Here is a 10,172-nt window from a genome sequence, read left to right as displayed (position 1 = left end):
ATGCTTTGCATGAGGTATAAATGCTTATTTTGGATTAGATACTTTTAAAATCCAACACTTTGAAAACAGTTCTTTTTTTTTTTAATGTTGTTTTAATAACATTTAGTTCACATCACAACTACAGGAACACACACGTATCAGTCTATGCTCACAGTGTGTGTGAACGAACAGACAGGAATCACCGTCTATTTAGTCAAACAACGCAGCTAAACTTTATTAGGAAACGCACCGATAAAGAAAAATTACATAAAACCTAAGTGATGCACAACAAAACAGTTGACGTGATTTAAAAAAAAAAAAAAAATTTAAAGGCCTCATGAGCCATAAATCTGACTTATAAACACGAATATATAAGACACACACAAATAACTCAGTGACCTCCTGATTCTAGCCTGGAAAAAAATCCCCTAAAGCATGTGTACACATATCTGCTTCATCCTCATTTTTTGCTTTTTTGCCACTTCCCGCAGAGCTGGGTCCTCGGCTCATAGCACGGTGCAGTAAGTTTTAATGGTAAATCAACAAAGGGCCGACATGAAAGAAAGGCTAGCTTTCCAGTTTGCAGGGTGAAGAATTATTCATCAGCACTGTAGTGTTGCACTGCAGGCGAAAAACCTGCAGCAGCGCTCCATTTTAATTGCCAGAAAATGACTGTAAATGATACAGAGAGGGAAGGAGAAGGGGCGAAAAGAGGGAGACAGGGGGGAGTGGAAGAGGAAAAAGAGAGTTGAAATCTGAGGTATAAAGAACAGGGGAGGTGGGATGGGGGGGACGCACCCCCCCGTTACTAACAACTGGCCCCCGAATTGAAGGAAATGGTGATAAAAGGCTACGTGGCAATCAGAGAAGTGGAGTGTCCCCCCCCCATGCAGCCTAAAAGAGAGATAGCGAATGGAGAAAAGAAGAGAGGAGGGCTAGGGGGAGTACCATCAAAAAAGGAGTGGTGGGATTAGGTCTGGGAGAGAGTTTACTACGCTCTTTTTGTGCGCCGAACCTGCAGGATTAGAGATAACAAATGTTAGCCCAGGACGGGCACCTGCTGTGAGCCGAGGAGAGGAGAAGAGCCAAGCCGCTAAAACAGCGGAATGAGCTTTTGTAGCCATGTGCAGAATTAGGGAAACGAGAGGAGGATGAGGAGGGAGAGGATGGATGGAGATTGGGTACAAAGTAAATTTGTAATTGTCAGATTTTGCACCTAATTAAACATTGAAACTTCCAATTCGTTGACTTCAAAGCTCAGCCCAGTTACCGCCACTCGTCATTGTTTGACTTACTTATTTGGACACAATTAACGTTCTTATCTAGATCCTGGACGAGCCCCCAAAGGTTATGGGGGAAAAAAGCTGGAACCAACACAGTTCTGTGTTTCTTCTTCAATCTTTTATAGCAGAGCTAACCAGGGGTCGACTGGGACAGAAAAATTAGCCCACTACATTATCAGTGGACAGTCAGTAATGCTCAACATGCGGCTCTATATGTCCTAATTGTAATTATTATTCCCCCAGAAAACCTCAAAAGGGAGAAACTTTTTAACCCCTTCTTACCTACAATATTTCCTGTGGCAATTTTGTAACTTCCTTTGTCCAATTTTTGCCCCTTTTCAAAAAGTTCCAACACTTTTTTCAGACTTTAACTACCTTTTGCCCTTCTTTTCTATTTTTTGTCAATTTTTGACACTTTTATCAAATTGTTATCCTTTCTTAAATTTTCTTTGGCCACTTTTCATCCAGATATGCTACATTTTGCCCAATAAATACAACTTGTTTCCTTTTTTCCCTACATTTTGCCTCTTTTTGTTCCACATTTTTGCGCTTTTTCTTGATTGATTGCTACATTTTCCCTATTTAAGCTTCCTTTTTACTTTACATACCACCTGGTTCCTCTTTATTTGCTATTTTTTTGCTCACTCTTAAATGCTTTTGGCCCATTTAAGTCACTTTTCACTCTTTTCTTGCCATGTTTTTGCCACTCTTTGACCACCTGTTAACATGTCTGCCTCCACTTGCTTGTCAACAAAAAAAAAAACCAGACCAGCTCACTTTGGGTCGACGGAGGGCCAGTTCACCCCTGGAGCTAGCTAAACCCCACTGTCCTCTGTGTCTTTCTCCAGCCCTCCTTAGCGCTCAGGGGTGTTTGTGGCCAAAATTGCCACTGAGGCCTGGGGACCTCCCAGTCTGCTCTCTTCAATGACCCCCAGTCCGAGAAGCACTCAGACTGGTCAATCAACAATTAAAAGCCATGTCTGTGGCCACTAACTCGATTCAACCACTTAACTCAGGGATCGGTTAGAGCCAAACATCCAGACAGAACCGAGACAGACTGGATGGGATTGACCTCTCTGGTCCTTCTCTCCCACACCACACTCAGACGTCATGGTCACTCACACACACACACACACACACCTACGCTTGACCAAATGCTGCTGAGACTTCGATATATGCACATGTGACCAGAGGAGGGAGCAATTTACCTTGAGGCCAGAAGTGAAGAAAAAGGTCACAACCTCTTCTTTGCAAATGTCTTGGACCATGAACTTCAGCCTGAGCATTTAACCCTGCTTATTGCTCAATACTGACTCTGACCTTTGCTCTGGTGTAAGTAAGTTACTGTAGCACAACGTGTTACACAGACACAGGCGAGTCTCACCCGTGGGGATGCGGCACCCGTACTTTCATAAAAACAAAAAAAACTGATTACCATCACTTTTTCCAGAGGGATTCATTGTTGAACAGGTGGCAAAAAATGGTGCAAAAGTGGCAGAAACATGGCAAGAGTGAGAAGTGACTAAAATGGGCCAAAAGTAGTCAAGAGTGGCAAAAAAATGGCAAAAAAAGAGGAAACAGCTGCTTATGTAATGGCAAAGGTAACTTAAATTAGCAAAATATGGCAAACAATAGTGAAAAAGGGTGACAATTTAGAACAAAAAGAGGCAAAATGTATGGGAAATTAAACAAGTGTTATTTACTGGGCATGAGGTAGCTTATTTGGGTGAAAATGGTTAAAGAATCAACAAAAATTGGATAAAAGTGACAAAAAGAACTTGCATAAATAGACAAAAATGAGGAAAAAGTGATATTTATTGGCAAAAGGAAGCTAAAATCTGAAAAAAAAAAAAACAGAATAGTGTAAAAATAATTTGGAAAATTGGCAAAAATGTGACAAAGGAAGTTTCAAAATGGCCAAAGAAAAAGGTAAAAAGGGGTTGAAAAGTTTCTTTCTTTTTTAGGGTTTCCTGGGGGAAGAAAAAAAAAAGGTTTTCTGGGGGAATAATAATTAAAATTAAGACAAAGAGCCACATGTTGAGTGTCACTGACTTAATAACAGCTTTATAATGGTTTTAGTAAATTAAATTTAGTAAATTAATGTTGACAGTTGACAGTTGCCCTCATGGCCTTAGAACACCCTCACTTTTAAAATTGCTGCTCCACCCCTGCACAGACACTCCTTCTACACACACACACACACACACACACACACACACACACACACACACACACACACACACACCCGCTTCACTCACTCCATATGTTCCCTGTTTGTAGTGTTTCATCAGTCATTCACTGCTTGGAAAAGAAGAAAAAAAGATTTGGAAATGTATGAAAAACAAAAGTCAGAGAATAACTGCAGGGGCTGGTAAACGAAGCATAAAGACCCCGAGTGACCGAGGGGAATTATTTGGCTCCATTAAGCAGGCATTAACATGAATTACTATCTAATTAAAATTAAACAGCTCATTAATAACGTTGCGGTAGGGCCTTGGTGTGGAAGTTAGCTTGTGCACTGGAGTGCGGTGTGTGAGTGTGTGTGTGTGTGTTAAAAGGCTGTGTTGCGCCTTGGCTAAAGAGTAATCAAGGGGGATGAGAGCAGGCAGGTGTGCAAAAACAAACTCTGACCCTGGGAGGGTTCACTTGTGGAACGTGAGGGCTTAAGGAGGTGTCGTCTTCATTGAATAAAGTTAACTTTATTCACTGTTTGTTTAAACGTGCAACAATGACTGCAAGGTGAGGGTAACAAACCACAGTCAAGTGGCTGCTTCTCTAACGTTTTTTCCTGTTTTGTTTATACAATTTATTTGAAATACATTGAAATTTCCAAAATACATAAACGGTATTTTAACACTTCTATTTTTGTGTGTCAGAGATCCTTAGGCTTTCAATGTCAAAGTATCCAATGGCACTCTACCAGCGATGAAAAAAGAAAATTGTAATGGAATTGTTTAAATTGGTGACACCTAAATGAGTTAAGGTATTTTAAACAAGTCCTAATAAATGCTGGCTACATACTCTTGTGTCCCTACTTGGAGTGAAGTTAATTATCTGGATTTTGGCTATCCATTGATGACACACTGCATTATCAGCAGGGAAGCAGTGGAAGCTCATACAGGAATTATACCGTGAAGAAAAGGTATAGATCTAGGTACACAACAGTGTAATGCTGAACCTCCAACCTTTTGATAGACCAATCGCCTCTTTCTGACACCAAACATGCTCATTTTCCCCTGCGCTCGCTGGCTCGTAACAACAACAACAATGGATCGGAAGTCGGCGCCCTCACAAACTGTGACCGGAAGTTATTGGACGCCATATTGTGCACGTAGCCAATAAGTTGTAGAAACACAATTGATTTCATTGCTAGTGACGTAATAATTTGAATTGTTCTAAAGTCAAAGTTTGCATTGAAACGAAGGCAAGTCAACTTAAAGTTTTCCATATTTCCAACTCAATAAGTTGTATTAACCTTTCTAACCTAATAGGAGCAGAGAGGGTAAAGGGCCTTGCTCAAGAGCCCATGGCAATGACCCACAGTGGGGTTCCACCCTCCAGTTAAAAGTCTGCTTTTGTAACCATTAGGCCACCACTCTGCGTCTAACCTGATACCATGGTTTTAATGAGATATACTTTTTGTTATTGTAACCTTACAATAAAATTTGAGTTTGTTTAGTATCTGAAATTACAATTTTAAGTTGGAAGAAAATGTAAAACTAAACATAAAATGTGATTTTGTTTTTTTTTCCCCCAATCCAATCCAGTTTATTTATAGAGCACATTTAACAACAAACAAGGTTTGACCAAAGTGTTGCACAATGAAACATAAAACCCAGATGTACAACAATGTAAAATAGTAGTATTTTTTTTTGAGTAATTCTAGAGAAGGTGCAGACGTCGTGACGTCAGACGCAAAGTATGATGAAAAACTGATGCAGGTTCATTCAAATTAGATTAGCAGGTTAAAGACGGCCTTCACTGAAGCAGAAATCTGAATGAAACTCACTCAGAAATGAGTTACTTCAACAACTGCTGAAATACAATTTTAGAGTGAGTCCAAAGATGTGTTATTTAATAATTCCTGTTGTCGCTAATGCGGTCATTTCCTTTGACTTCTTCAAAATCTTACAGTACAATGTTGGTTTGTATCTTAAATCAACTAATGGTTTGAATTTAAATCCTTTTTTGTTTTTGGTTTTTAAGTTTCATTTCATTCTCACACACAATCAAGCACACAAAAACACATCATTAATGATGGCTTTACATAATAAAACATGTTAACATGTTACTAACAACAGATTAAACACACATTGATGCGTGGGACATGTCGACTCACTCCTGCTACGATCATGGACTCAGGATACACAGGCTGCTTGTCTTGATGTCTCTGTAAAAAGCAGACAAAAGGAAAAGAAAGGAAAATGTATTTCAATCGTCATGTTAACACTGATTACAGATTTAAAAGTTGGTGTAAATGACATCATGAGCTGCGTTTCCATTACCCTTGGAAATGCGCAAAATCGAAATAGTGCAATAACATTTTTTTAATGGAAACTCAAATATTGCCAAAACGTTTTTATGCTTTCATAAGGAGGTTTTTCAGACGTTTCGATATTGAAATGTATGACAAAAGTGCAATGGAAACACTTTCTCTGCAATTACACGTCACAGGACGTGACGTATTTGGTCACATGGCCACTTTTCTCTGAGAAAACATGACGCGGTACGTGTAAACAGAAGAGGAGACGGAAACATTTCTTATCATTAGACTTAAAGATTATTACTACTACATTAGACGTGAAACAACAAAGGAATGTGGAGTTGTTTTCAGCAAAGTCTTACAGGATGAGATTTCACAGGAGTTACGAGGCTCCAAAACATCCTTCAATGGAAACACGTTCAAAGATCAATTATACTTTGTCAAAACTTTGGAAATATCGTTTTTATTTAGCAAAAAAAGTAGCTGGGTTTGCATTACCCTGGAAATGCACAAAATCTAATGGAAACGCCTGAAATTCTGAAAAAAAACTCAAATATCACTAAAAAGGTTTTACGCTTTCATGAGGAGATTTTTCAGACGTTTCAATATTGAAATGTATCGCAAAAGTGCAATGGAAACACTTTTTCCGCAATTACACGTCATAGAACGTGACATACCTGGTCACATGACCATTTCTCTCTGAGAAAACGTGACGCGGTATGTGTAAACAGAAGAGGAGACGGAAACATTTCTTACCATTAGACTTAAAAATTATTACTGCCACATTAGACGTGAAACAACAAAGGAATGTGGTGTGTTATAAGGAGGTTTGAAGTGTCCGTTTTCCAGCAGCGAAGTCTCGCAGAAAGAGATTTCACGGGAGTTACGAGGCTCCAAAACAACCTTCAATAGAAACACATTCAAAAATCAATTATACTTTGTCAAAACTTTAGAAATATTGCTTTTATTTTGCGAAAAACTGCAATGGAAACACAGCTAGAGATCACTAAATCGAAGATCATTTGTTTGATGTAAAGATATAAAACATTTAAAATGCCATTCGAAATTTGTTTTGATCTCTACTGTTTATTGACATTCTCGGAAAAGTGTCATGCATTGCATTGTGGGATGCAGAGTCCGGTAGATGGATGGATAGAGATTCTTGTGTTTATTCCCCAGAAAAGGAAGACAATAGTTGGGTTTCCATTACAGTTTTCTAAATAGAAGCGATGTTTCTAAATGTCGACAAAGTATAATTGAACTTTGAATGTGTTTCCATTGAACGTTGTTTTGGGCAGGAGCCTCATAACTCCTGGAAAATCTCATCCTACAAGACTTAGCTGCAGGAAGATGAATCTCCAAACTCCTTATAACATTCTGTATTCCTTTGTTGTTTCACGTCTAATGTGGCAGTAATAATTTTTAAATATAATGCCAAGTAATGTCTCGTACTCCTCTTCTGTTTACACGTACAGAGTCATGTTTTCTCGGAGAGAAATGGTCATGTGACCATAGCGCTTTTGCGACACATTTCAATATTTTAGCGATATTTGAGTGTTTTTTTAAATTCCGATGTTTCCATCACCAGTTTTTATTGCGCTATTTAGATTTTGCGTATTTCCAAGCTACTGATTCGCTTTTCTATCGGAAAGAAGCACAAACACTTCTGTGCATTCGTCCCTGTGAATTAGACTTTGTCGAAACTTTAGAAATATTGCTTTTATTTTGCAAAAAACTATAATGCTGGTGATCAGCTTTCATTTGCAGGGAACCATCTCCGAACCCACGCCTGTTCCTTGTGCTGATTTCACAGTTTCTAAAAAAACTGCCACATCAGCATCCCGAGGCTGAAAACTTCTGAGCCCCCAAAATCCAGTTTGAAAACACTCTCACTTTCTGTCTTGATAATGAAATCTCATCATCCAAATCCACAAGACTGTCTGAAGCAACAACAAAAAAGGGCAAACATCTAACAAGAAAATGTGTTGAGGGAGTAATGATAGATAGGCCTCGGAGATGCAGAGTGAATGACAGGGGGTGATGGGATATTAAGTTAGGCCCCAAATGTGTGCCAGTGCATGCATCAAGCACAACAACAACACCCCCCCCGCCCCTCCACTAACTCCACCCGCCTTGCTTCTCGTGGCCAGGAGCTGTTTACCTCTCTATCAGCGGTGCTCTCTCAAAGCAAGAACCCCATCCATATTCACCGGACTCAAATTCCTCTGCTTATCTCCCCCCCCAACCCCAACCCTTGAAAACCACCTCGTGTTCCCCTCTGCCCATACATACATATATAAACACGTCTTTATGGAGGCATGAGGCAAACGACGCTCAGCCAGGAGGGGGTCAGGGATAAGAATCACCTTGAATTCAAAGCAGAGGATTGTGGGTCCTTGTCGGGAGGATGGACAGGCGTACAGAGGCTGTGGCTCAGGCTAACCCAGGCACACACACACAGGCTTTAGGCAGTTACACCATCGCAGCCCATTAGTAAATCTGAGGATTTGGATCAGTAAAGTGTGATGCTTAAGAGCGTGTGTAGTGTCAGATGAGTCATTACATTATTTAAGCAATAGGTGCCAGGGGACAACGTGTGCTCGTGTCCAAGAAAAAGGTTCAGTTTTAGCCTGTTCAGTGCACGTTTGGAGTATTTCTGACAAGTCTCTTCAAAACAAATTGAATTCTTACAAAAACACAGATGCGGAGAACTCCAAAAAGTCAAGTGACACCTCTCTTCTTTTGCCTGCTCATATTTTAGAGAGGAAATAAATTGGTTTTGCAGTTGTTCCTCACATAGAGATTCATCAGTGTTAATTTTGTTGACTAAAAATTTCCATCATAGCTTTCATCAACTACATTTTTAATGTGACAATAAGGAGAAATAGGACTAATTAAAAGAAAATACATGCAAATGAAAAGTATTTCAAAATATATAATTCCAGCAAGTTTGATTGTCTTCTTTTTTTCATAATATGTTAAGGTTTCGTTCATTCAGAAAACTTTTTTCAGGAAATTTACGATGAAATTTGCTTTGATCTCCTGACATGTTTCGACTTCCAACTGTCAGTCCTCTTCAGAGGCGTCTGCTGATCGCTTTGATGTGTCCTTATGAGTTATTTCTGCTGTTGCTTTTTTGGAAAGTATTCAATCAAAAACGACTCTAGTTGCAAGTAAAAGTAAAAGTATAGTACACAGTTATTTTAAGATTGTGTTGTTTTAATTTGAAAAAGAATGATAATGAAAAAATTCAGTTAATTTTTTTTATTTTTTTTTATCAATTACTAGACATTTCAGGGGATCCCATTTAAATTCCAGTCGACCCCACATGGGGGTCACAATCCCAAGGTTGAAAAACGATGCCCTGCCTAAACACTATATATGCACATAAACAATTCTTTAAGATTTTAGTCGACTACAACAGATTTAGTCGACTAAAATCCTAATGTCATTTAGTAGACTAAAGCCATATACTCTTTATGACTGAAATAGTTCTGAAAATCCTAAATTTCGACCAAAACTAAGTTGGGTTTTAGTCAAAAGACAACGACTAAAGCTAAATGAAAAATGTGTGGTCAAAATTAGCACTGTAAACCACATGGAAGCTGCTTTGAAGAGAGAGAGAGAGAGAGCAGGAGACTCATGGCTGATAGGAAGTGAAAGTATAAGTGATGGAGCAGACAGAGCCACATGGAGTAAAGGGGGGGACCGTACCGGTTCCTGTTCCTCTGCAAGCTGCCTCTGTTTGGGGATTGAAGTTAGGAACTCTCTTCACTACTAATTGCACGCCTTTTTTTTTCTTCTCCCCCCCATGAATATTCATTCTAGTGTGTTCAGACCCCGCCTAATTAGCCGAGAGATAGAGGAAAGAAACTCACACCTTTTACCACAGGAAAAGCATCCCCCCCCACCCGTACCCCCCTCTTCTCCATCCCTGACTCCTCGTACATCCTCAGGGGGATGCTGGCAGAACAGCCCAAGTTCATTAGCCAAAAAAAAAGAAAGAAAAAAAGAAAATGAAAAAAGTTACCTGAAAAGCATGTGGTCTTCGATATAGAAAAACAATTTTTTTTGTTATTGCATATTTAGTGCCTATTACGCGTGTCCATCAAAAAGTGGAAGCTCGGCACAATTAAATGGTTTTCTGAATTATTGGAAGTTATTCAACTTGACGGGATGAGGTGGGACACAACATGAGTTGCGTATATTTAACATTTCACAATAAAAATTAGAAAGAAAATTCACTGAAAAGTCTCAGTGAGAGTTAGTCTACGCCAGATTATGGGTGTCCTTTAGGAAACATTTACCAAAATAAAACTTCAATTAAATGTAAACTTATATACAAGTTCTTTGGATAGGTTTAATAAAAGAATTAGCAAGATCCTACAGTTGATGATGAGGTGGGACATAACATGAATTGAGTGTTT

Source organism: Gouania willdenowi, chromosome 16 (assembly GCF_900634775.1).
Source record: "Gouania willdenowi chromosome 16, fGouWil2.1, whole genome shotgun sequence".
In the NCBI taxonomy this organism is placed as follows: Eukaryota; Metazoa; Chordata; class Actinopteri; order Blenniiformes; family Gobiesocidae; genus Gouania; species Gouania willdenowi.
Note: the sequence above shows the minus strand (reverse complement) of the source record.